Source organism: Hemitrygon akajei, chromosome 26 (genome assembly GCF_048418815.1).
Source record: "Hemitrygon akajei chromosome 26, sHemAka1.3, whole genome shotgun sequence".
Classification (NCBI taxonomy): domain Eukaryota; kingdom Metazoa; phylum Chordata; class Chondrichthyes; order Myliobatiformes; family Dasyatidae; genus Hemitrygon; species Hemitrygon akajei.
In genome coordinates, this window is record NC_133149.1 from 17,383,786 (window position 1) to 17,411,232 (window position 27,447).

The following is a 27,447-nucleotide window of genomic DNA, read 5'->3' on the forward strand; positions in this document are numbered from 1 at the left end:
TGCATTTCCAATGTTTTGGGCATTTAATTCCAATTTCATTTGCACTTAAATCAACTTTCACATTTTACAAATTTTACAGGTCACCCTGGAATAAAATTTGAAAAAAACATCTCAGTCCTAACTTTTCCAGAGACTGAAAGCTATGCCAAGTGCCTCTTTCCTAACAGTTTAATCTCCTGTTATCATCTTGTAAATGTTTTCTCCAATGACCGGTGTTACTAATTGGTCAAATTAAGTAGTATTACTCATGTACAGTATCAGCTCCTAAATCCCCTCACATCTATGCTTTGCTTATTCCTTCTCTTGCACTTGTGAAAATCATAATTAATTTACAACTATGTTAATGTCTTCTTGTGTTTGGACACAATCCTTTTCATAGTTTGCAGAACTTCTTTTAGGCACCCTCCTGAATTTTGTCATTTGCAAATTTTAAATTTTCATTTTCAATCATGTCTACCTAACATATTAAGGGACGAAATCCATCCGGTAAGCTATCACATTACAACTTCTAGCACGCTGAGTTAAAATGTAAGGTGTTAAAATTTAATCCAATAACTCTTATTCTCTATTTACTTCTCTGCAGGTAATTTGGCATATATTTTGATGCAGTCCATAACACCACTTGTTCTGACATCAGCCTTGAGCTACAACTCACCATTCAAGGCTCATTGTAAATCTGCAGATATTATTACATCTAATGCATTATTTCTTTGACATTAAAAAAGTCAGCGAGGTTAGTAAAACACAACTGCTTTTACAGCTATTTGCTTTCATGACTATGTTGAGCAGCTATGGAGTCCAAGCAAGCTAGAGACAGGTATTTCTGAGACTCCAGGCGCAGTTGTTTCTGAAGCCCTCCAGGAGTAGGTGTGCCCAAGCACTCTGACAAAAAGTACACCGGTTCACACCCTGGAGGTACTTTATTCTCCCTGTGCACAGATGTGCCTGATTTTCTCTGGAGCAGGCGTACTTTGTTCTTTCTGGGAGCAGATGTCCCTGATTCCTTTTGGGAGAGGAACCAATATGTTAAGTTGTCTCATGGAGCGTGCATTCTTTTTCACACTGTGAGCTGATGTATCTGAGTCTCCCTCAGAGCTTGTGTTCTGATTCCAAAGAACAGCAGTGGGTCTGATTCTTTTCTGGCAGCAAGTGCACCTAATATAAACTGGCTGCACATGTACATTACTCTCAGTGGGATAGTGGGGTGCATGTACCTAATTCCCTGTGAAATCCCGTGTTCCTAATTCCCAGTGAGTTAGTGTGTGTCTGATTCCCCGTGAGATCCCACGTGCCTATTTCCCTGTGAGTTAGTGTGTGTCTGATTCCCTGTGAGATCCTGTGTTTCTAATCAGCCGTGATCTTATTGAATGGCAGAGCAGGGTCGACAGGCCAGATAACCTACTCCTGCTCCTATTTCTTATGTTCTTATAGCTCTGTGAATCAATGAGCCCGAGTCTGTCTTGGAGCAGATATCCAGAGGCAGTTTTATATGCTGTTCACTGGCTTCACTTTGTGCTTCAGTAGCTACTTTGGCCATCGTGCTCTTTCTAGTTATTGACCCATGGGCCTGACAGGCAGTGCTGTTTCCTCAGTGTAGGCAGTGTTTTGTCCAGCTGCCCTGTGTGAGACCAGTTCTTGATGTACATCACTGCTTTGAAGTAGTTCTTCCAAGCCTTAGTGCGTGCCTCAAGTCAGGGTGAAGAAGCAACAACCATTCACTGACTTATTGTGGGCATGGAAGATAATCACTAGGCACGGTAGAAGAAGGCAGATTGTGCAGGCAGGTGTTCTTGCCATCCCCGACCTGCCTAGCAGATGTTCCAATCTGTCCATTGGTGGGAAAAATGGCTTATCAGGGGAAGGCTGCAACAGCCTGGTTGATGGGACCTCAGAGAGGGGAGGGAACTGGATGGCAGGGCTATAACTGTAGAGGAAAACAGAGGCGAAAGATGCAATAACTAAGGGTGAGAGCCAAATAATTCACAGTGCAAGAGCTAAAGGTTCAAAAGGATTTTAATGTTATAAAGCCATGGAAAGGCATTGTTGTTTAATCTGCAGCGAGGTAGAAAAATTAACTGTAAGTGGATAAATATGGCTATGATATTGTTGCTATTACAGAGAACAAGGTGACCAAGAATGAAAACTGAGCATTTGGAAGTATGGCATGGAGTTGTCAGTTGTGCGAGACACATCTGAGAGTGGGCTGGGTCCAAGGGGCTCATCTTCACTGATGAGGAATGAGTGGGTAGCTCACTGAAAGTGACAGAATCTGAACAGGAGGAGCTGGACGAGGTGCAGGAAGGAATTTGCCGACAGCTGGAGTCCAGAACTGAGTGCACTTGCCATTTAAAACCAACATCGGGTGGAATTTGAAAATCAAAAATAACTGCAGAATTTGGGAATTCAAAACAAAACCAGAAACAGTTAGAGACACTCAGCAGGTCAGAGAGTTGATGAAACTCTAAGTCTTTGTTTCTTTCCACTGATGGTGCATGACTTGCTAAATGTTTCCAGCACTTTCTGATTGTACAGTACTGTGCAAAAGTCTGCGGCACATATATATAGCTACGGTGCCTAAGACTTTTGCACAGTACTGTAGTTAGTTTAGCTATTGCACTGTACAGCTGCCACAAAAAACCCCAATTTCATGACATACAATATATGAATGGTGATAAACCGGATTCTGATATGTGTCACTATTGTGGACTGAGAGTGGGAAAGGGGCAGGGAGAGGGGAATCATGGTCGGGAAAAGCGGAAGGGAGAGGGGAGGGATTGGGAGGCACCAGAGAGACATTCTGTAATGAAATGACCTTGCCTGGTGTCTCAGGGATGGGTGTGTCTCCCACCCATGTCACCCCTGCCCCTGGCACTCCTTCTCTGCCACCTGTCCCACACCTCTCCTGTGGTGCTTCACCCTCACCATTCACAACTTCCTTTGCTCCCACCAGATTTACAAACTCGCTCTCCACTCCATGCCAACAAATATGGTACCATTAAATGGTCTTAGGCACCCCAGTTATATATATATATATGTGCCTGAGACCTTTGTACAGTGCTGTAAATCAAGAGGAAGTTCTTCACCATGAGCAAGGTAAACCTTTGGATTTCTGCACTACAGGAGGTGCTGAAGACAAAATCATTAAACATATTCATGTAGGAGATAGATATGTTAGACCAATTATTTGGTGCTGAAAGGTACCTCTGATAGATGAGTGCTGGCAAGCTCTGAGCACTATTGTTGAAGGGGCTTTGTGGTTGCCAAAGCAATCCATCAGTGTCCTTTTTAAAAGTTACATGGTTCATTGAGGCTTGGCAGTAAATAGCTATTGTCTTCTGAGAACATTTGCAATCTTGTCACTGCCACCTGTAATTGCCCCTACTGTAGTTCACTCACCATTAGCCCACATTCCTGGCACTCATGAGAGTTGATAGAAAAATACCTCGGTTGGATTGTGATTAAGCACTTATTGATGTAATCGGGGACAGGAGAAGTGATGTGGTAGAAATATTTTGTGATTTTATCCACATGTAGTGGATATGCCCATTACGGGTAAAGCCTTCCCCACCATTGAGCACACTTACACAGAGTGCCGTCGCAGGAAAGCAGCTTCCATCATCAAGGACCCCCACCACCCATGGCAGGCTCTCTTCTCACTGCTGCCATCAGAAAGAAGGTAGAGGAGCTTCAGGACTCACATCACCAGCTTTAGGAACAGTTAATACCCCTCAACCATCAAGCTCTTGAATCGAAGGAGATAACTTCACTCAACTTCACTTACCCAACCATTGAAAGGTTCCCACACACATGGACTCACTTCCAAGGACTCATCTCATGTTCTTGATACGTATTGTTTATTTATTTTTTATTAGTAGTTCTTTCTTTCTGTATTTGCACGGTTTGTTTCCTTTTGCACACTGGTTGTACACCCGAGTTGGTGCAATCTTTCACTGATTCTAGTATGGATTTATTGAGCATGCTCACAAGAAAATGAATCTTAGGGTCATATATGGTGACAACATGTACTTTAATAATAGATTTGTGTTGAACTTTGAACTTTTGGGCATGATCTAGCTATAGAAACAGCATGAAATTGACAAATCTCTATGATCTTACATCCAATGAATCAAACCAAAGCTCCTTGTTCTCTCTGAATGTGATGGGAAATTAAACAGCTAATAAGAGAAGGAGACGCCTGGAACATTTCCACTCACAGGGACCAGCATGTGAGTGTGAAAGAAAAAGATGAAGCATTTGCCATGATATTCAACCAGAAATGCCAAATACTGATGCATCTCAGCCTTCTCCTGATATCCCCTGAACTCAATTCACTGAATTGACTGCGAGCACAAGATAGAACAAAAACCAAAGGAGGAGACAACATCCCAGCTGTGAGGTTTAAGAACTGTCTGTATCTGTAGTCAATCTGTACTTCCAGCCATTACAATGGCAACTATTTGTCAATATGGAGAAGTATCTGGGTAGGTGTTGTTTGGGTTTCCTCGGGACACCCAGGTTCAAAGATCATCACTGTTTTGATCCAAGCTAAGACCAATTAATTATTGGACTACTGAATACCCTAGATGTTGAGGCAGCTTATTCCACTGCACCTTATCAACCACAGCATCTGATAAAACTAAAGTTAAAGATCATCAAAGTTCAAAGTAATCAAAGTACATATATGTCAGCATATACAACATTGAGATCAAGGGGAAAATACACCAATTTTTAGGACAAATCACAAAACGAGATGGGTGGTGATGTTGGAAGTTACTCATCCCAGTCCCAGGACATCACAGGAATTTCTCAGACTGTGGTCCTCAGCCCAAGCTTCAGCTGGTTCTTTGACATTCTTCTTGCCACAAAGTTTGAAATGAGGGATGTTCATTGAAGATTAGTCAATGTACAATGCCACCTGCAACTTTCATCAAACGAAGCAGCCCATTCACACACGCAACAGGATCCAGACAACATTCAGACAGAAGCTGATAAGTGGCAAGTTGTTCTTGTGCCAGGAAAGTACCAGACATTAGACATTTGTCATCTCCAACAACAGGTAGTCTAATGACCTACAATTACTGAGCCTTCCACAATCAACATCTTGGTGATCACAACTGGCCAGGAAGGCAGTTGGACAGCATCCTAAATACCATGACCACATCCTAAAGCTCCCTACGTCTCAAAACCATTGCTTCATTGGCAAAGCCCAACTCAGGAAGATAATTATTTCAGTGTTGTTTCAACATGGTGTCTGGCTGCCATCTCCGTTGAGGTCATGGCTCATATTTGTTACGCACACACCCAGCTGCGGCAGCTTCCGGGGTTTAGACGCTCTAACTCTCCAGGATATGGACAGCCTGTAAAGATTCAGGACCATCCCGTTAAATGGCAATCATGTTTTGGGTGCCAAGAATTGAGTATTTAAAGAGCACCTGAACAGAGTCTCGGTGTTGAATTGTAAGTCCAACCAATATCCCAAGGGTTTTGGCCCGAAACGTTGACTGCACTCTTTTACTAGATGCTGTCTGGCCTGCCGAGTTCCTCCAGCTTTTTGTGTGTGTTGCAGAGATATCGTCCAGTGTTTTGTTTTGTGCTCAGTCCTTGAATCAGTTTTATTTTGTGTCTTGATCCCAGGCTGATACTCCAGCATTTGGGTCCAAACCATCCCTATCAGGGACTCTCGTCACCAGACTTAGTTGTTTTCTAGGTTTGTAGGGATGGTTTGGGGGACAGAAAGGGAAGTTAGGGTCAGAGTAAGGTTTAGAGACAGGGTTGGGGGGAATTAGTGTTCAGGCCGGAGTCTAAGCCTACACTCCACATTTAAAGACCAGCGTTGCTGACATGGCACATCCATGGTCAGATGTTGGGCCATCAGACCAGCATGGACAAGAGCTGGTGGCTCGCTAAAGGCCAACGAGTTGTCAGTAGCTTTGGAGTCAGAGTTCTGAGCAGGCATGAGTAACAAAAAAGGGTTGACGATCCCCTGGATATCTGAATCGGTGAGACTGGAGCTCGAGGCCTAGTGTTTGCGGTCCCGTCTTCGGCGAATCTGGAGTTCAAGAGTGATCAGTGGGTCGTGGGGTTGACTCGGAGGACTGAGGCCCGAGATATGTTTGGAATTCCGGAAGTCAAAGCCCAATGGCCAGAGTCCTAAGCCTGTGAATCTCTGTGAGTCCACCTGGAAAGTCGAAAGCCCAATGTCTGCAGGCTGAGTTCACTGGAAGCTGAAGGGTGAAGATGGCCTATCCTGTGTTTGGAGTTCTTTGTACCTGTGGCTGGAAGACTGTGCAGGTACTGTACATTGAGCGGGTGGTTGAGTGGGAGGGAAAGGGGCTTGTTTTGCTGTTGTTGTTTTGCCAGTTGTTGTGTTCTGTGTTGTTCTGCCAGGCACCGGGCTGTGTGACAACACTTGCCCCTAGCTCACCCTCGGGTGCATTGATCATGAACACAAATGGCACATTTCACTGTATGTTTCGATGTATGTGTGATAAATAAATCTGAATCTTGAATCTTAATGAAACAGCCTGCACTTGCTTGATGAGCTCAGCACCAACACTCAAGAAGCTCTACATCACTGAGGACAAAGCATTCTACTGAAGTTGTATCCCGTTGACCACCATGAAGAATGATTCCTTCTACCACCAATGCACCATGGCTGCATTATGTTTCAATTACATAATGCTTTGCAGTTTATTGCTAAGTTACTCTGACGGGTAGATGGAGCTCGTCAGCCTGGGAAGGCAGTCCATCTAAGAGAGGGAAAACTCTGATTTCAAACCTCTGCTGCCTTGTGACCATACCCACTCATGGGAAAGGCTTCAGGAGTAAACCCTGAGGACAAATCCAGAGCTGGAGTCCCTAAGGCAGTCCGACGTTGCCTTCAACCTCGCTCTGTCAACTCCTGCGACATCACCGGTGCCAAGCTGTATCGGCCCTTGCCCTTCCCTTGGACAACAACGGTGGCGTGGAGAGGGGAGACTTGCAGCATGGGCAGCTGCCGGTCTCCCATACAACCCTGCCCAGGCCTGCACCCTGGAGAGGAGACTCCAGTAGACTTTCAGGCGCAGATCCATGGTCTCGCAAGACTAACGGATGCCACCACTTTGACAATATTTCCCAAGCCCATGATATTTGCTATCAGGAAATATGAAGCAATCAGGCTCATGGGCACACGATCCAGTTACACTCCACCTTTACCTGCAAATACTCCAACATCTTGCAACGGCCTGCCCCACCTCATCATGGAATTACTTTTACCTGAAGGACTCCAGCTCTTAAAGAAAGTGGCACACCATCACTTTTTCAAGAGCATTTAGGAAAGAGGGGCACAATATACCAGCCTTGGCCTTGAGGTCTGGAGCCCAAAGATTGATCAGATGATTTTTACTGATCATTCTTAATTGTCTTCAAGAAGAGGTGAGGACCACCCTTACCCACTAGAGTCCAGCATTAGAGGAGGGATCCCAGGAGACCGAGAGAAAGGAAGTTGCAAGGTATTGACCCAGTGACAAGAGAAGGTGTGTAATCTGGAAGTAAGCACTTAAGGATTGCAAAATCCAGGCAGCTCCTTCCAAGCAATGAAGATACTTCCAAAGAGGCATTGGTGAAATGCTGCTTTGCATTTTGAAGATGGTGCACTCTGCAGCCACAGCGTGCTGTTGCTGGATGGCATGAGTATTCGGCATGGTTGATGGATAGACGCTGGATTGTTGCAGGGGTTTTGCATGTGGAGAACTTTGTGTGGTGAACTACATATACCTGTCTGGACACGCCCCCCCCCCCCCCCCCCGCTGACTGCTCCTGTAGCTCCTCCCACAGACCGTGGCTCCTCCCACAGACCCCGGTATAAAGGCAATTGAGGTCTGAGCCCGGCCCTCAGTCTCCAGGATGTTGTGTGGTGGTCGCTTGCTGCTTGTTCTTTCTTCCAGCCAATAAAAGCCTATATCTCGCCTCACATCTCCGAGAGTTATTGATGGTGCATCAATTTTATTGGCTGGAAGTTTTAAAACATGGAGAGTACTTTACGTCCGGAAAAATTAGACTTGGACCCTCAAGCTCCAGAAGCAGCTCTTGCCTTTGAACTCTGGCTTGCATGCTTCCAATCATACTTGGAAGCGATTCCAGTGACTGAGCCTGCCACAATGCACAAAATCCTTCTTTCCAGGGTCAGCCCGAAAGTATTCTCCCATATCAGGGACCTGCCGACCTACCGAGGGGCACTGGATGCCCTCAAAAGACAGTACCTGTGGCCGGTGAACACCGTCTATGCAAGACATCGCTTAGCGACGCGGCGGCAGCGAACCGGCGAGTCAAGCGGGGAGTTTGTCCGGGCCCTACAGACACTCGTGCGGGCCTGCGACTGCAGGGGACTGACGGCAGAACAGCATGCGGAGCTCCTGGTACGAGACGCCTTCGTTACGGGGATCAGGTCAGTGTACGTGCGCCAGTGGCTGCTGGAAAACGCCGATCTTACCTTACGCTCGGCGATCGAGATGGCCGACATGCTGGAGGCTGCTCTGCACAACGCTGATGCTGTCCAGCTGCGCGATCCCCCGCCGGTTCCGTGGACGCTGCAGACCCCGCCGCCCGCAAGCGAATCGACCTCAGCTGCTGCCAGTCGCGAGTCCACGAGCTCCCCGAAACTGACCACAGCTGCTGCCAGTCGCAAGTCTGTGCAGTGTTACTTCTGCGGACTTGAAAAGCAACCCTGAAAACACTGCCCGGCCCGAGAAGCTACCTGCTCCAGCTGCGGAAAGAAGGGCCATTTTGCCAAGGTCTGTAAGTCTAAACCACGAGCGGGGTCGGCCATCTTTGTCGGCGCCACCTTGCCCCGCCCCCGAGCCACGGGTGCTTTCCGGGCACCCCACCGCGCCAGACCAAGACGGTGATTCAACTCTGGCTTCCGTAACCCTCGACCAAAGCGCTCCACACCAGCTTGCAAGGTCAATGATGGACATCCTGGTGGAGGGGCACAGGACTAGCTGCCTGTTTGACACGGGCAGCACTGAGAGTTTTATTCACCCGGACACGGTGCAACGCTGCGGACTCGTGACACGGCCGATAAGCCAGAGGGTCACGATGGCTTCTGGGTCACATTCCACAGACATCCGGGGGGGTTGTGTAGCAACATTGGTGGTGCAGGGCACAGAATATTGGGACTTTGCGCTACTGGTCATGCCTCAACTGTGCGCGCCTGTGCTATTGGGGCTCGACTTCCAGAGCCATCTCGAAAATGTGACTATGGCATATGACGGGCCCCTCCCACCACTCACTGTCAGGAATCCTCAGTTTGGTGGGATTTCGCCATATACCCCGCTACTGACCACACACACACACCGACCCACACATCCCACCCAGCACCATGCCGACAGCTGCGCTACTGACACCACTTGCAGCCTCTTCACCCTCAAGATCCCTCCCCCACCGCTGTTCGCCAACCTGACCCCCGACTGTAAACCTGTGGCAACTAAAAGCAGGAGGTACAGCGCGGGGGACAGGGCCTTCATTCAGTCAGAGGTGCAGTGGCTGCTCAGGGAGGGGATTATTGAGCCAAGCACAAGTCCTTGGAGGGCCCAGGTGGTTGTTGTTCAGACCGGGCAGAAAAATAGGATGGTCATGGACTATAGTCAGACCATCAATAGGTTCACGCAGCTTGACACGTACCCCCTACCCCGCATCGCGGATATTGTCAACCAGATAGCTCTGTACAAGGTGTACTCGACCATAGATCTGAAATCCGCTTACCACCGCCCAGAGGACCGCCCCTACACCGCCTTCGAGGCGGGCGGCAGGCTCTATCACTTCCTGCGCGTCCCATTTGGTGTCACCAATGGTGTCTCGGTCTTCCAGAGGGAAATGGACCAGATGGTGGACCAGTGCCAACTGAAGGCCACATTTCCCTATCTGGATAACATCACCAACTGCGGTCACGACTGGCAGGATCTCCAACCTGCAACGATTTTTCCAAGTGGCCAAAGCCCTGAACCTTACTTATAACAGGGACAAGTGTGTGTTCAGAACCACCTGACTCGCTATCCTTGGGTTTGTCGTGGAGAACGGGGTCATTGGCCCTGATCCCGACCGTATGTGCCTCCTGTTAGAACTCCCTCTTCCCACCACCCTCAGAGCCCTCAGACGGTGCCTGGGCTTCTTTTCCTATTACGCCCAAGGGGTCCCTCATTACGCAGACAAGGCCCGCCCCCTGGTCAAGTCCACCACATTTCCCCTCTCTGCCGAGGCCCACGCGGCCTTCAGCTGCATTAAAGGGGACATTGCCAAAGCAACGATGCATGCGATGGACAGACCTTTCCCTTCTAGGTAGAGAGTGACGCCTCTGACTTCGCGCTGGCTGCTACCCTCAATCAGGCAGGAAGGCCGGTAGCATTCTTCTCTCGTACCCTTCAAGGCCTGAAATTCGGCACTCCGCAGTGGAGAAAGAAGCCCAGGCCATAGTGGAAGCTATTAGGCACTGGAGGCACTATCTCGCTGGCAAAAGGTTCACCTTGCTGACCGACCAGCGCTCAGTTGCATTCATGTTCAGCAACCAACAGCGGGGCAAAATCAAAAATGATAAAATTTTGCGGTGGAGAATAGAACTCTCCACCTACAACTATGATATCCTGTACCGGCCTGGAAGGCTCAATGAGCCCCCGATGCCCTATCCCGGGGAGCGTGTGCCAGCGCACAGCTCGACCAGCTATACGCCCTCCATGCAGATCTTTGCCACCCGGGGGTCACCCGATTTTACCATTTTGTGAAAGCCCGGAACCTGCCTTACTCCCTTGAGGACATCAGGATGATGACCAGGGACTGCCAAGTCTGCGCACTTCTACCGTCCTGAAAAGGCACAACTTATCAAGGCCACCCGCCCCTTTGAGCGACTGAGTGTTGACTTTAAGGGCCCCCTTCCCTCCACTGACCGCAATGTCTACTTTCTCAACATTATCGACGAGTACTCGCGGTTCCCCTTTGCCATCCCCTACCCCGACACCACTGCCACGTCCGTCATAAAAGCCCTGCGTCAGCTCTTCACTCTGTTCGGATATCCCTGCTATATCCACAGTGATAGAGGGTCCTCCTTTATGAGTGACGAGCTGCGCCAGTACCTGCTGGCTAGGGGCATTGCTACTAGTCGGACCACGAGCTATAATCCCCGGGGAAATGGACAGGTGGAGAGGGAGAATGCCACAGTGTGGAAGGCCACACTTTTAGCCCTTAAGTCAAAGGGGTTGCCGGTCTCTCGATGGCAGGAGGTCCTCCCCGAGGCACTCCACTCTATCCGCTCCCTGTTATGTACGTCCACCAATGCCACCCCTCATGAGCGCCTATTCTCTTTTCCCAGGAAGTCTGCCACTGGGACCACCCTACCGGCTTGGCTGACGTCCCCAGGGCCAGTGCTGCTCCGGAAACATGTGAGGGGCAATAAATACTCCCCGCTGGTCGAGAGGGTTCACCTACTACATGCGAACCCCCAGTATGCCTACGTGGTCTTACCTGATGGGCAGGAGGACACGGTCTCTGTCCGCGACCTGGCGCCCGCAGGAGCAGCAGACCACTACCCCGAACACTCCACGGTAACTATGAACCCTGTACCCACCGAGGTGACACCGCGCACACCAAGCCCTACACAGACTCCTCACGACACTCCCATACCGGGCGCCTCGCACACGCATGAGGGATCACTGACGCCTAGTGGGCTGACACCTCCAGTTAGGCCGGAACCAGCACAACCACCGTCACCGGTACAATCACCACCGGCACCTGTGCAATCACAGCCGGTGCTACGTAGATCGCAGCGACAGATTCGACCACCTGATAGACTTAACCTGTAAATATACTTGTAAGAAACTTCACCCCATGGGGACTCTCTTTTAAAACAAAGTGGGGGTGAATGTGGTGAACCACATATACCTGTCTGGACACGCCCCCCCTGCTGACTGCTCCTGTGGCTCCTCCCACAGACCCCGGTATAAAGGCGATTGGGGACTCCGCCCCACCCTCAGTCTCCAGGATGTTGTGTGGTGATCACTTGCTGCTTGTGCTTTCTTCCAGCCAATAAAAGCCTATATTTTGCCTCACGTCTGTGAGAGTTATTGATGGTGCATCACTTTGGAAATGCTCAGCAGGTCAGGCAGCATTTGTAGAAGTAGAAGAGAAATCCGTTGCAATTGCATTTCTGATAAAGGGTCACCAAGCTGAAACATTAACTCTGTTTTTCTGTCCACAATTACTTGAGACACTATTTCTGGCACTTTAAAAAAAAAATTCAGTTTCTAGCATCTGCAGTTTTTTTTTACCTTTCAAGTGTAAAATATACTTCAGTATTTCTGAAGCTGCTCTCAGGCAAGTTAGTGATATATATTCTGTCACACTCACCAATTGATCCACGTATATGGTGGAAAGCATTTAGGATTCATGAGTTGATTTACCCATCCCTGAAAAACCTGAGTTGTTTTCATAGCCACAGTATTTATGTGGTGTTCCAGTGAAGCATCTGTCCAAAGGTAACTCATGGGAAATTAATTGAGGGGGCTTTGAAGTTATTGACTTTGAAGTTAATGCCTTTGAATGTTGAGAGAGTCTGATTAGATTTTGTCTCATGAAGATGGCTTGCTGTAGTTTTACATAGGAACATAGAAAATAGGAGCAGGGCCAGGTTGGCCTGCCCTTTGCCCGTTAGTCCGTTCTGAATGTTGCCCTGGTCCATGAGTCCTGTAGCCCTTCATCATCTGAGGAAAAGAAGCCTCACCAAGGCTTTTCTTCTCTGAAAGTGTAATTCTATCAATGTCCCAGACTGTGAACCCAGAAGGAGTTCACACTGCCTCCTCCTTTCTTTTTCTTCTTACTCACTTTTTCATGTTTTGCCCATTCTGCCCCTCTGCTTCCTACTAAGGCTACACAATCATCACACTGTGTGGGGATCAGCAAACAAGCGGAGTCACTTGGTGCAGCCTGCACTGAAAAACCATTGCCGGTTCTCAGCTGCTACTCTTGTCCTCCCATTGTGTGTGGCATCATGTTTCTCATTACACCCCCATTATTGGGCATCGGTTTGATGAGAAGCACCGGCAATTAATTGGATATCCCCTGTTCCCAGTTGCCACTATTTGATTTGGGTAAAAGAACATTAACTTCAGTCTGGCTGGTGGCACAATGGCATCAGCACCAGACTCCGGAGCGAAGGCTCCTGAGTTCGAATCCAAGTCGGGCCACCCCCCGAGCATACTTTCCATCCATGCCGGGTTCAGCGTAGAGCTAGGCCTCGTAAAAAACTAGAACAAGGGTTGAGTCAGGAACGTTCATATCGTGACCCGGTTACTCTGAAAGGAGACCAATCCTGACACCATGTGCCAGACAAGAATGGCTGCCTGTCTAGTGTGACACGCTAAAAAAAACTTCAGAATGTTTAATCTCAAACCCCCCCCCATTAACTCCGACAGGTTACCTTTGGCCTGATGCTCAACTGGAACGCCACAGAAAACTGTGAATATAAAAGTTACTCGTTTGGGTATTCAGGGATGAGTGAATCAACTCATGAGTCCCAAAGCTGTTACACCATTTACATGGATGAATGTGACAGACAATATATCAGTAGCTTGCCTGAGGACAGCTTCATAAATTCTGAAGAATATTTTCTACTTGAAATGTAAAAAAAACTGTAGATACAGTGTATTCATGAGTTACTGGAGTCACACCAGCTCATTGCATATCGGGAATTGTTCATGATTATCTCTCCAACATTGCGGTAGATAAACAGTGAAGCACAGAAATAGGACCTGGAGGAGATTGGCCCTTCACACCTCTTCCACCAACTTTGTGACCCTGCCTCTGGACTCCCTTGCCATCAGGACATTGTTCCTGGATCTGAGCAGTCCATTCCTACTGGATCTTTGTGGGCTTCTCTGAGAGTTCCTCTCAATATTCTGAACCTCAAGGAATACAAGTCTATTTTCCAATCCCTTTCTTTATTTGTCAGTCCAACCATCCATGGAATCAGTGCGGTGAACTTTTACTGAAAACAACCTTATTGACAGTTTTCAGAAAGTCAAAACACATCACACTCACCCTTATTTATTCTGCAGATTACCATTTCAAAAAATTCCATGAGATTTTCCTTTCCTATCAAATGCCTGCACTTTGTCTGATCCAGTCACTTGTCTCAAAGTGCTTTGCTGTTACATATTTTTACAATGGTTGTGAGCATTTTCCTCAGTACCAATGTCAGTTCAATAGGCTCATTATTACATTTTTTGTTCCATCTCAGTTTTTAGACAGAGGGTCACATGACCTACCCCCTCCAATCAATTGGCACTCTTCCAGACTGTAGAATTTTGGAAAATAGCCACCAATGCACCTTCTATTTCTCGGGCCACTAGCTGATTGACTCTGTGCTGCAGAGTATCAAGTCGTGGGAATTTGCTGGTTTATAGACTCTTCAATTTCTCACTATGAATACAGTTCTCACCTCCCACCAGGTCCTGTGTTCCCCAACATTTCTGAGAGGTAATTTGTGAGCTTTTTCCAATTGTATGAATATAAATTTCCTGCCATTTATTTGTCCTCACCATAAGTTACCCTGTTTCCTGGATGTAAGGAGCCAATATTTGCCTTTCTCTCTTCACATATCTTTAGAAGGCTGTACAGTCATTTCCTGCCCTCTCAGCAAGTTAACTCTCATGCTTTTTTTAATCCCTTTCTTATTCAATCCCTTTGTCCATCTTTGCTGAATTCAGAATCAGATTTAGAGTCAGGTTTATTATCATAGATATACAGTGTGAAATTGGTTGTTTTGAGGCAGCATTACAGTGCAGGATGTAAAAAAGTTGCTATAAGTTATAATAAATAATAAATTGTGTAAAAGTGGATTTAGGCAGCTTGTTTTCCAGGTTCTATGATTATTTGCAGGGGGCTGTCATTGTGCTCTGTAAGCAGAGTCTTACTGTGTTTGCAGAGAATGGACAGCACAAGACAAACCATTCTCTTCTCTTTGACCTTATACATTCCTAATTTCTCTTGAAATCCAGGTTTGAGCCACCTTTCCTGTTTTAATATTGCTCTAGACAGGAATGAGTGATCGCACCTTCAAATGTTTGCTATTGCCTATCTACTGCCAATCCTTCAAGTATGGGAATTAGCATTTCTTCCTAAAGCTGAACACCAAGCCCTTGACAAAGTTGGGGTGTACCCACTCACTTCTGACACCACTCGGTTATCGCAGGATCTTGGTGAATCTCTGTGCTAACAGTTTCCTGCTCAACAGAAAAAACGATGAATGTTTTGGTATGCCCTCTGTAAAGCTGCAACATTTGGCTGGTCTCAATGAAGAGCCTTATTGGAGAAGTAAGAGCCTTGTCAAACTTTGCTTTACTTCTCTTCTGCACTATCCCAAACTTTTGCTACCCCTCTCGTGGTATCCTGCTTTCCTGGCCCTCTCCTCCTCCTCTAGGTTGTCGAGAGATTAAGTTGCTAATAAACCTTGCCAATTCCTTTTGCGTTCTCCAAATAGCAAACAGCATCCCTTCTCCTCAGCCGTCTCTGCTCAGACTCAGTCACTGACTTTAAATTGTGCAGGTAGGCGATCCTCTCCATGTCCCTGACACCATCTGTAAGGAACATGGTCTGGGAGAGTATGGGTGGGGTTGTGTGCTAGTGCTGTTAAGGGCAGCTAGAGATAGTTTGACTGGAGCTGTTCAGTCTTCCCTAGTGAAAGCAAACTTCAAGATATGCAACGTTTTAACCAGTTACAAGCTAAAATGGGACTGAGACCTGAAAACTAAGTGGGACAGTGAGCTTGGTAGAGCAGTGACCAGTCTTGGTAGAGTGTGGGTTTGTACTGGTGGTTTGATGAGTCACGTTCTAAGTGAGGGTGAGCCTGAATAGGTGCTATTCCTTTTTAAAGTAAGTAAGAACATGATTCAATCTGAAGCCTCGGTCCAGGATGCCCGTATCTTGTGACAGGCTCCCCATGGCTACCAGTGCCCATCTTACCCATGAAAAGGAGTGGTAGATCCAGACAAATTAGAACTGGGAGACTGGGAGGTAGATTTTGTTCAGCAGTACCAGAGGGAGCATATGAGTGTGTGCCTTTGAATCAGAACATTGTGATTTTTTAAATCCAAACACGTAATCCAGTTGACCCTGCAAATAAAATGTCAAATCAAGACCAAGTGGTCATAAATAATCCAATAGAACATTGGAGGAGAGAAAGTTCTTGCTGGTGTTCTGTCTAATACTCATCTTTCAATCTTCATCACTAAAACAGATTGGAGACACAAGAGACTGCAGATGTCAGAATCAGGAGATAAAAACAAACTTCTGGAGGAACTCAAACAAGAGAAAATCTGCAGATGCTGGAAATCCAAGCAACCCACGTAAAATGCTGGAGGAACTCAGCAGGCATCTGTAGAAAAAAGTACAGTCAACGTTTCGGCCCGAGACTTCGACTGTACTTTTTTTCCATAATTTTCTCGAGGAACTCAGTGAGTTGAGCAGCATCTGTGGAGTGAAATGAATATTAACTGTCCACTTACATCCACACAGTTCTGCCAACCGACTGAGGTCCTCTAGAAATGTGTTTTTCTTCACAAAGTAGATTATGTGGTTATTTATCTTGTGAGACCTTGTTAGGTGAAAATTGTTTGCTTTATTCACACATTATGGATATGAACATACTTCATTAGTATTTATTGTTGAGGACCAATGAAATCATTAAAGACATTATATGAATAGAATATCATTCCCAGATGACTCTTGAGTTGTGCTCAATTATCGATCCCACATAGCTTCATAAAGGGACTAAGAAAATAAGAGGACAAAGTCTGAAAAAGGTGAAGTCACAGTTATTTGCCTTTATTACCACTTTAAAGATGACAATGATGAAAAAGTAACACTGAGCAGGTAAAAAATAAACAAGCAATCCATATCTTGGGGGAATGCTTTTCTTCCATCTGCAAGATTAACTTCAAATTTTTGGTTATATAATGCAATAATTTTCAAGCACACTTTCATTCTATTCCCTGTCTCACCCCCTTCTATACAATCCCCGTTTAACTTAATGTAAAATTTTAAAAAAATTCTTTTTGTGAGGCAGCCTTCATCCTTATAGATTCAATATTGTCCAACAATTTCACGTAATGATTCCCTTTTCCCATTTACACCTCCTTGATAATCTCTCTTCAGAACTGTTCCACTGCTACCCTGTCCCATCCCATCAAGCTGTTTACCCTTCGTCCTGTCCCACATACTCTATTGTACCTACCTGCCCTCGCTATTTTCTCTGCCTCTGAAGGTTATCCCTCACTTTGTCCAGTTCTGATGTGGCAGAGTTTCTGGTGCAGGATTTTGTGAATAAATCATGCATTTTATATGCTTAACAACTGACGCAGCCCTTCCATTATGAACAAAGCTAAAATAGTCTCCTTACACTGATGTCATTATGCCAGACATGGTCTCTCTTAAAATTAACACAACAACTCAATGATGGTGTTTGTGAATTATGTAGAACAGTTTCTATTATGGACCATATATGTCATCTGTCACCAATAACCTACACAGCAACCCCCACCCCAGGATTCACGAAAACTGGCATTATAAATCTGTCTGGAACTCGTACGAGCCACGTGGCTATGTGCCTTGGTTGGAGTAACAGCAGATGCCTCTGGCTCATCCAGGGGTGTGCTGACAACGCACGTGGTCATGTCGTGATGCAGGGGGTATGTTAGTGGAACCATCCAGTTCTTGGTGGGCTTGTTTAAGGTGCTCTACAGAAATACATTCAGGTTTACCCTTCCTATCTACAATAACAGTCTTTTCGCCCCATTCCAAAATATGGAATGGATCATTGTAAGGGGGCTTAAGGGGGTGTTGATGTGCATCATGGCAGAGAAAAATGAATGAGGTAGAACGTAGGTCAACTGGAACCCAACAGAGCTGTACGCCATGATGGGAGGTGGAATAGATGTAAAAAAATTGAGTTTACTGCGGAGGGCGGAAATGCTGCTGAGACACCAAATGGGCGGTCGTGCTATCAGGAATAAATCACCTAGTGCCCCTTGTGGCTGCCAGTACACCAACTCAGCTGCAGAGGTCTGCAGGACCTCTTTTGGAGCCATTCTGAGCCCCAGCAGGACTCGTGGGAGGTGATCTGACAGCAAGGTCCTCTGAGCAGCCTTTAAGAAACTGTGAAATTGCTCACACAGGCCATTGGACTATGGGTGATAGGCCGTGCTTTAATGAAATTTAACGCTGAGTTTCTGGGCCATTGCGGCCCACAGGTCTGACGTGAATTGGGACCATGATTGGAAGAAGTATCAGATGGGGTGCCAAACTGAGCGACCCAGGTGTTGGTGAATGCCCTAGCCATCGTCGACACTAGAGGGACAACCTGTCATAAACCCTTTGGACCAGCGAGGGGCACCAGGTAGAGGCAATCTGGACGCACCTGAATGTCATTTATTAGAGTTGTTTAATGACTACTTTTATCATTAAGCTGTCACTGTTTCTTGTGACACTCATTATGTGAATAAGTTTTCTGTCACCAGGTTCAGATATGGCCCAAGTGCGGAGTGAGACACTGAAGTGGGTTGATAACTCACAAAACTTTAATGCAAAACAGTGTTAAAAGGAAAATAAAACAATAAACGCGAGGCCAGACAGGGCTGTTAACTAAAAGTCTCAAATGGAAAATGAAGCTGACACTGCAGCTGAAAAGAATATCTAAACATTAAATGAATATCACTAGTCTTCAGAGTCAGTTGACTCGACAGTCCAATCTCTCAGGGAAGGCTGAATGCAAACAGGCAGCGAAGCGTTGCTGTGCTCTGTCCAAATCTCGACAAGCACTACAACGACAAGTATGGAATTAAGTACTATCACAATTAATTAATAATTAGCTGACACGTGCAAATTCACAAGCACAATTGCTGTACCTACTGCGCTGCGGAATCCGTGGTTGTGACAGTTTCCCTATGCTTCTCATTATCAAGTGACTAGTTTTTGATTTCACCCCACAAGGGTTTCCTGTGTTTTATGTTCTGTTTAAGGTTATTACCTATGACTATGTGACTAAGCATAGCTCAAATACCATCTATAAATTTGTTGATGATACAACCATTGTTGGTAGAATCTCAGATGGTGTCGAGAGGACGTACAGGAGTGAGATATGCCAACGAGTGGAGTGGTGTCACAGCAACAACCTGGATAGTAAGCAGCTTCATGGTCCTGGGTGTCAAGATCTCTGAGGATCTAACCTGGTCCCAACATATCGATGCAGTTATAAAGAAGGCAAGACTATACTTCATTAGGAATTTGAAGAGACTTGGTATGTTATCAAATACACTCAAAAACTTCTATAGTTGTACCATGGAGAGCATTCTGACAGGCTGCATCACTGTCTGGTATGGAGGGGCTACAGCACAGGACCGAAAGGAGATGCAGAGGGTTGTAACTTTAGTCGGCTTCATCTTGGGTACTAACCTACAAAGTACCCAGAACATCTTCAAGGAGCAGTGTCTCAAGAAGGCAGCGTCCATTATTAAGGACCTCCAGCACCCAGGGCATGCCCTTTTCTCACTGTTACCATCAGGAAGGAAGTACAGAAGCCTGAAGGCACACACTCAGTGATTCAGAAACAGCTTCTTCCCCTATGTCATCCGATTCCTAAATGGACATTACCTCACTTTTTTAAAATATATAGTATTTCTGGTTTTTGCACGGTTTTTAGTCTATTCAATGTATGTATACTCTAAATGATTTACTTATTTATTATTATTATATTATTTTGTTTTTTTTCTTCTGTATTCTGTATTGCATTGAACTGCTGCTGCTAAGTTAACAAACCTCACGTCTCATGCCGGTGATAATAAACCTGATTCTGATTCTGGTTGTTCTGGACCAGCGTCCATCACTGACTCCTGGATTCGAGTCCTATACAAACTACTGTGCTGGTGCTCAAGTCCCAGGTAAGTGAGCTCTTATTTTGATTATTCCATGTATTCTTCTCTGACTAAATCTTCATCATTAATTTCTTCTATCACATCCTGAGTTTGTTCTGCACCTGGGTCCACTCGTCTGAAGATTGTTACATTCAATTAATGAGCCGGCCCTGGAGCAGTTCAATGGGAACCCCGAGTCTTGCCATGTGTTCTTAAATCAGTGCTCCCTAGTCTTTGAATTACAAGCTGCAAAGATCCCCTTGGACAAGAGTAAGGTGGACTATATAAATTTCCTTCCTTTCTGGTAGGTCCCTTTCATGGGCAATGACTTTGTGGGAGAAAAACGCTCCCCTGTGTTCTGATATAAATTTATTTCTGAGAATGATGAGAAGGGTAAACTTTCATCCTGTTGGGGGCTCAAAGGCAGGCAGTAGGTTCCTCCAGCTGCGTCAGGGAGTGCAATTCATGGCCAACTGTTTCATTGATTTAGTATCCTAGCGGCAGAGAGCAGGTGGAACAATGAAGCTTCGGTTGCTCTGTTTAGTTGGGAATTAAATGACCGATTTAAAGATTGTTTTTGCAACTGCGGGACCAGGTGGAGGATTTGGAGGAATTTATGGACATGGCCATAAAAATTGACAACCGTATTTCTGAAAAAAGGAGGGAGAGACGTCGCAAGTTCAACTGGAGGGCCAGTTCTCAGAACTATCCAATGCCTACCCTGGTTCCACAACTGATAACCAATGCAGGTCCCGCAGTCATTTCCGGAAGAGCCCATGCAACTTGGAAGAACCCGGGTCTCCCCAGTGGAGCAAGAGAGACATACGAGGCAGAGGTGTTGCTTATACTGTAGTAAGGCTGGCCACTTCCAAGTCAACTGCCCTGAATTGTTGAGAAACTTCCAGGATAGTCCAATGAGGGGGAGAACTGAAATGGTCTCAAATCTCTCTCCTGTTTTGTCAAATCCTGGAGTGGTTTTACCATCCCTATTATCTTTATGGGCAATATCAACGTTCTGTGAAAGCTTTGGTAGACTCGGGTTTGACAGGGAATTTTTTGGACATTGGACTGGCAGAGAGAATCCAAATTCCCAAATACACCTTGACCAGCCTATCTTTGCTACAGCCCTGGATTGTTGGAATCTGGACAAACATTTTTCTTTCTGTCACTCTCAAGTTGAAAGGCACAAGGCAGTGATTCATTTCCATCTTATTTATTGCCCATGTTATCCATCTTCATAATCCTTGGATTAACAGAACTTCTGCACTATTCAAGGTTGGTTGACCCTATGCTGGGATAAGTTCCTTCCCAGATGTTTCAAGAGGGTTTTTTGAGGTTCTGAGATGCCTGCCTGTAGTTCTGAAATGTCTGCCCAAGATTCCAAGCTATGGAGGATTATATTGAGGAGTCTTTGACATCTGGGGTTACTGACCGTCCACTTTACCTGCCGGAGCAGGGTTCTTTTTGTATCCAGGAAGGACAGCGAGCTGAGATTATGTATCGATAACAGGGGTCTAAATAGAATTGCTATTAAGAACCGGTATCCACTTCCTCTAATGAACACGGCATTTGCATTTTTCCAAGGGGCCGTGGTCTTCACTAAACTAGACATCTGGAATGCCTCCAACCTGATCCAGATCTGCGAGGGAGATGAATGGAAGACGATCTTCAATACTGCCACCGGACATTTCGAGTACCTGGTGTTGCTTTTTGATATAGCTAACATTCCAGTAGTCTTTCAGAACTTCATCAGTGAACTCCAGGAGATGCTTAACCACTTTGTTTTTGTTTATTCGGATGGATATTCTTCTTTTTTCTCAGTCGCTTTGGAGACACATCCACCATGTACGGAGTGTTCTTCAATGCCTACTACAGAGCCAACTTTTTGTTAAACTTGAAAAGAGCAAATTTAACATCTCCAAAGTTTCTTTTCTGGGTTTTGTCATTTTCAATGGGAATTTAAAAATGGACTCTGAGAAGAACCAAGCAGTATGAAATTGGCCAAAAACTATGTCAATCAAACAGCTTCAATGCTTTTTTGGTTTGCCAATTTCACTTTGTGCTTCATTTGCAATAGCAGTGCAATTGCAACTCCACTTACGAACCTAACTGAAAGATCTACTGAGCCTTTCCATTGGACCCTAGAGGCAGAAGCCACTCTACAATTGCAAGAATAGATTTAATACAGCACTTATACTTGTTTCCACTGATCTGGACCTACTTTTTGCAGTGGAATCAGAGTTGGAACTGTGCTATCGCAATGAATCATCTCAGACCAGAAGCCACACCCATGTGCCTTCTTCTCCAGACATTTCTCTCCCACCGAGATGAGCTAAGATATTGGCAACAGGAAGTTGCTTGCCGTCGAGTTGCACTTGAAGAATGGAGGCATTGGCTGGAGGGAGCCAAACACCTCTTTTAGGTTTGGACTGATCATAAGAACTTAGCTTATATCTAGGATGCCAAGAGGCTGAAGTCTCTGCAGATACACTGATCATTATTGAAAGGTTCAAAGGTACAATTTAACGTTAGCGAAATGTATACAATATACATCCTGAAATACTTTTTCTTCACAACCATCCATGAAAACAGGAGAGTGCCCCAAAGAATGAATGACAGTTAAATGTTAGAACCCCAAAGATTCCCCCCCCACCAACTTCCCCTCCCATGCGTAAGCAACAGCGAGCAATAATCCCCCTCTCCACACCGGCAAAAAAAAGCATTGGCTCTGCCACCGAGCTGTCACGGTCCCGACCGTTAATTCCTCATGTTCTCCTCATTCCCTTTTCCCCATGTTCTTCTGGGCTCCTTGACTGCGGCACACTTGATTCTCATCTAAACCTGCAGCATAAATACCCCGGCTTTGCATCCACTCATTGCCAGATCGTTGTTTCAGCCAGAGAGGTAATTCATGTTCCCGGCCGCTTAGGATTAAGTTTTGTTTCAGTACTGAGGTTTGCCTGTGTAACTCTGTCTCTGCATGTCAAGTGAAAGTTTTCCTGCTGCCTTCCTTTCCGTACATCCTCTTGTTTGCCGTTCAGCTCCAGCAACACCCTATGTCAAGATAAGTTTTGCCTGCCACCTGCCCTTCCGTCATCCTCCTGTTTGCCGTTCAGCTCCAGCCTCTCTTATGCCCTCGTCTGCATCTTAACTCTATCTCCGTGCCAGTGTTCTGCATTTGGGTTCACCCATTCTATGCAACATGAGCACTCAAGCATGAGCAAAGCAATAGCAAAGATACAGACTTGCAGTTACCCCAAAGACTTTGCATTTCACCTGATATTCGACATACCTTTGACGTGCCGAACAACAACAGCCGATCGTAGAACCCCGAGAGCGGGTCCCATTCCCGCAAAGAACCATAGTCAGCATGTAACTCCAGGTCAGTGTCTTTAAAAGAACCCCTGAAAGGGAAAAACAGAGATATTAAAGGTAGAAATAGAGCTATTTCTGTAGATGTAAGCAAAGGAGTCGCCATTAGGCGTCATTAACCCTCCTAAACTCTGCTTTATTCTTCAATAGATTCAATTTTATCATTACATACAAGCCTTGTTCCAAGAATCAGAAACCCAACACTCATTCTAGGCAGCATGAAATGCCAGATAAGGAGGAAGTCCCAGAGACCATTCTCTCCAATTCAAAGCTGGTGCCTCCCATTAGATAGGGGATCAATTCCATGGCGCAGAGGGCCCAGGAACGACATGAAACTGATCCTGAGAATGGGTCATTTGGTAGTGTCTTCATCCCTGAGGTGGTCAGCACTAAGGTATTGAATTGGGGGCATGATTCCGACATGGTCTGTCACCTGGGAGTTTCGCGTACACTGGAGTTTACAAAGAGGCGATTCTAGTGGCCAGGCATGACTAAAGATATCAAAGGCCACATTTCAGCATGTGATGTGTGTGCCCAGAATAAGGAACCCAGAGCACTGCCCCAAGAGCTTTTACAGCCTCTACCTATCCCTGCTCATCTCTGGTCACACACTTCAATGGATTTTATCACTGACATTCCTCCGGCGCGAGATAATACTGTCATTATAGTTGTGTTCGACAGGTTCTCAAAGACTTGGCACTTTGTTCTTCTCCTCAAATTACCACAGTGGCGAAGACAGCTGAGCTTATGATGCAAAATATCTTCCAGATTCATGGCTTCCCCTGGGAAGTTGTCTCAAACTGTGGCTCATAATTCTCTTCCAAATTCTGGAGGGTCTTTCATCTTCCCATTGGGGCAACTGTTACTTTATCCTTAGGCTTCCACTCACAAACGTAATGGCCAGACAGAAAGAGGGAATCAGAATTTGGAAAGATTCCTAAGGTGTCTGGTTTCGGGAAATCTGACACACGGAGCCACCATCTTATCTAGGCAGAATTTGCGCACAAAGACTTTTCTTGCTGCTCCATTGGGACGCCCGCTTTCGAACGTCAGTTTGGCTACAGTCTACTGCTAATCCCGGAGCAGGAGTCCGAGGTGAATGTCCCTTCAGCTGATAAATCAGTTAAGAGATGCAGACACTTTTCAGTCCCTTGGCTCATGTTCCCAAGGATCTTCCCCCTTCTTGTTTTGTTGACAGACAACATGTTTGGGTTGTTAGGTGACTACTGGACTTTTGTTGTGAAGCAGTATCTCATAGACTGGGAAGGCTATGGCCTGGATGAAAAATGCAGGGTTTCCTCTCAGAACATTCTGGACCATCAACTAATCATAGACTTTCATAACAGGTATCCTTATCACCCTGGGCCATTAAGCGCTAGCCATGGGGGAGGGGGGTCATCTTTCACTTTAGGCCATTGAGTGCTTGCCATGGAGGGGAGGGGGAGGTTGGTGGACCAGTGAGAGGTGCTGAGTAGCAGCTGGTCTTGATGCACCTGAAAATCATTTATTTGAGCTTATTAAAGATGCTTATTGACCACTTTAATCTTTAAGCTCTCACTGTGCTTTCATGATGCTCATTATGTGAATACGTTTTCCTTATGCTTCTCAATTGATTTTGACCCGCACGGGTTTCTTGTGTTTTATATTCTATTTAAAGTTATTCTGGATATGTGCTCATCACTGAGTGCCGGATTTGAGTTCTGTGTGCTCAAGTCCCTAGTAGGTGAGCTCTCAGTTTGATGATTCCCTGTATTATTCTCCAAATTTCTACTATTGAGTCCTGAGGTTACTCCGCACCCAGGTCCGCTAGTCCGCTCGTTACACAACCTTTGGCCACCTGGTGGTATGGTCCACCGTGGTAAGGAGATGCGTGGAAATGTGTGAGGGTGCGCAAGGACCAACCAGGTCCGCCATTGACGTGGTCAAACCATTGTTCAGGGACCTCGAAAGGCCTGGATGTGACGGTGAATTTTCACCCACTGACTGCACTCCAGTCTGGCACGTCCTTCCGAAGGCTGTGCCACGCAAACTCTAAAGCAACCAGTTTCTGTGAAGCCTGCCTGCCTGCCTGAATGCCAGAGGCCATGAATGGAGTGAAAAACAGATGCCTCCACTTTGCAGGCGCAATGGGGCGAGGGCAACTGGTTGAGACATCACACGGGAGGGAAACTCCTGCATTCCTGAACTTGACGTCAGCCAACTGATGGCCCATGACTGCTGTTCAGTAAGCCTGGTCCTCTGGGTTGGTAGATTGGTCAGCTGCCGTGCTGACATAGTTAACCCCAATGAGCGTGGCATCGACATCGGGCTTGAGACGCAATCAGCCACAGCAATATTTTTCTTTTCGGTGTGCTGTACGTCAGTTGCGAGTTCCAAAATAAAGGCCAGGTGGCATTGCTGCCATGCAGATCAAGGGTCTGTTGCTTTGGCCACTGCATGCATGAGGGGTTTGTGGTTAACAAACGCTATGAAATGCCAACCCTCCAATTGAAAATGAAAATGGTGGGCAGCCAGATGGAGATGGAGAAGCTCATGGTCAAACATGTCGTACATCCTCTCTGTGGGGTGGTTGAAGAAGGCAAGCGGCTGTCACACACCTCCAACCAGTGGCTGCGCACCAGCCACAGCATAGTCTGAGGCATGAGTAGTGATGGCTATAGGTGTATTGGAAAGTGGGTGTGGCAGTAGGGTCACGTTCAAAAGAGCTCACTTGGTGTCGTCAAGTGCTCTGGTCATTTCCACTGGCCATTCAAGCACGTGATTAGGTGCACTGCCTTTAAGGGAACCGAAGTTCAGCATCTCGTGAAATGAAGCTGTGATAGAAGTTCACCACATCTACAAGCTCTTCCAGTGTAAATCATCCAGGCGTGTACAAATACAGCGCCGTCTGAGGGCCAACCAAACGTGCTTTTTGCTTTGTAATATCTGTTTTTTACGATGCAGAGACAATTCTACTCCAAGAACATCGGGTATTGCAAGGCTACTCCATCAGTGCGTTGCTCGTTGATTAGAGTAGCTGGATTGGTGTTGGCAGCGGAGCTGGCCGAGGTGTCGGAGGGGCCAGCTGTGATGTTGGACAGAGTGCTGGCCAAGGTGTCAGGGGAGCCAGTTGGGAAATCAGGGAAAGAGATGGTTGGGTTATCGGGAAAAGGAGCTGGTCGGGATATCGGAGGAGCCTGCCGGTGTGTGGGCGGAGCCTGGTTAGGTTCGGAAGAGCTGACCTGGCCGCAGACCGTGTCGCTGCCTGCTAGTCAGAAGCATCGGAGTTGGTGCAGGAAAACCGTGGAAGATTGTCTCGGCCATCTCATCTGCAATCACAAGACTGTTGGACAGTGATAATGTAAGTCGCCGCAGGCTGTTATGACGGACAGTTGACGTGAGAGCTGTGTAGCATCAGCTGTAGTGAGAACTAGGCCTCAAGCCTCGGGCTTGCTTGTTGCTGCAGAGCAGGTGAGAGATGTGGAAGTGCCTGGCCTCTCCCATGTTTGAGCAGTGGAATGACAGGCTGGCTTGTATACACACTGCCGGGAGACTGTACTATCAGTTGTTGGATAATGTCGCCCAGGGTCTTGGACTATGTTTTTTTTGAGTGAATATGCTTCTTTGCTCGATATTTTGAATTATGTTACTCACATTTTTGAATGTTCGCTTGCTATTTTGAATGTTTTGCACCTTGGCCCTAGAGGAACACTGTCTGGTTGAGCTGTATTTATGTCTGGTTTGAAAGATAATTAAATTGGATTTGATTTGATTCGAAGGGTTTGATAGTGCAAAGGAGTGGGAGGTCCGTAATAGCAGCAACTCTTGATGGCAGGGTGTCACGCTTTCTGCGGCGATGCGGTGGCCAAGAGAGACAACAGTAGACAACCCAAACAGGCATTTAGCGGGTTTAACAACCAGTCCATGCTGGTTTAAGTGCATGAAAGGTATGTGGAGATGTAATACGTGTTTAGTTTTGGATCTGGTGGTGATAAGTACTGTATGCCATCCAGGTAAACAAAATCAAAATTGAAGTCTTTTAAAACAGAGTCAATTATTCACCGGAAAGTCTGTACTGTATTTTTCAGCCCAAATGGCATGCGCAGAAAGTCAAATAGGCCAAATAGGGTTATAACAGCAGTTTTGGGAATGTCCTCAAAGCACA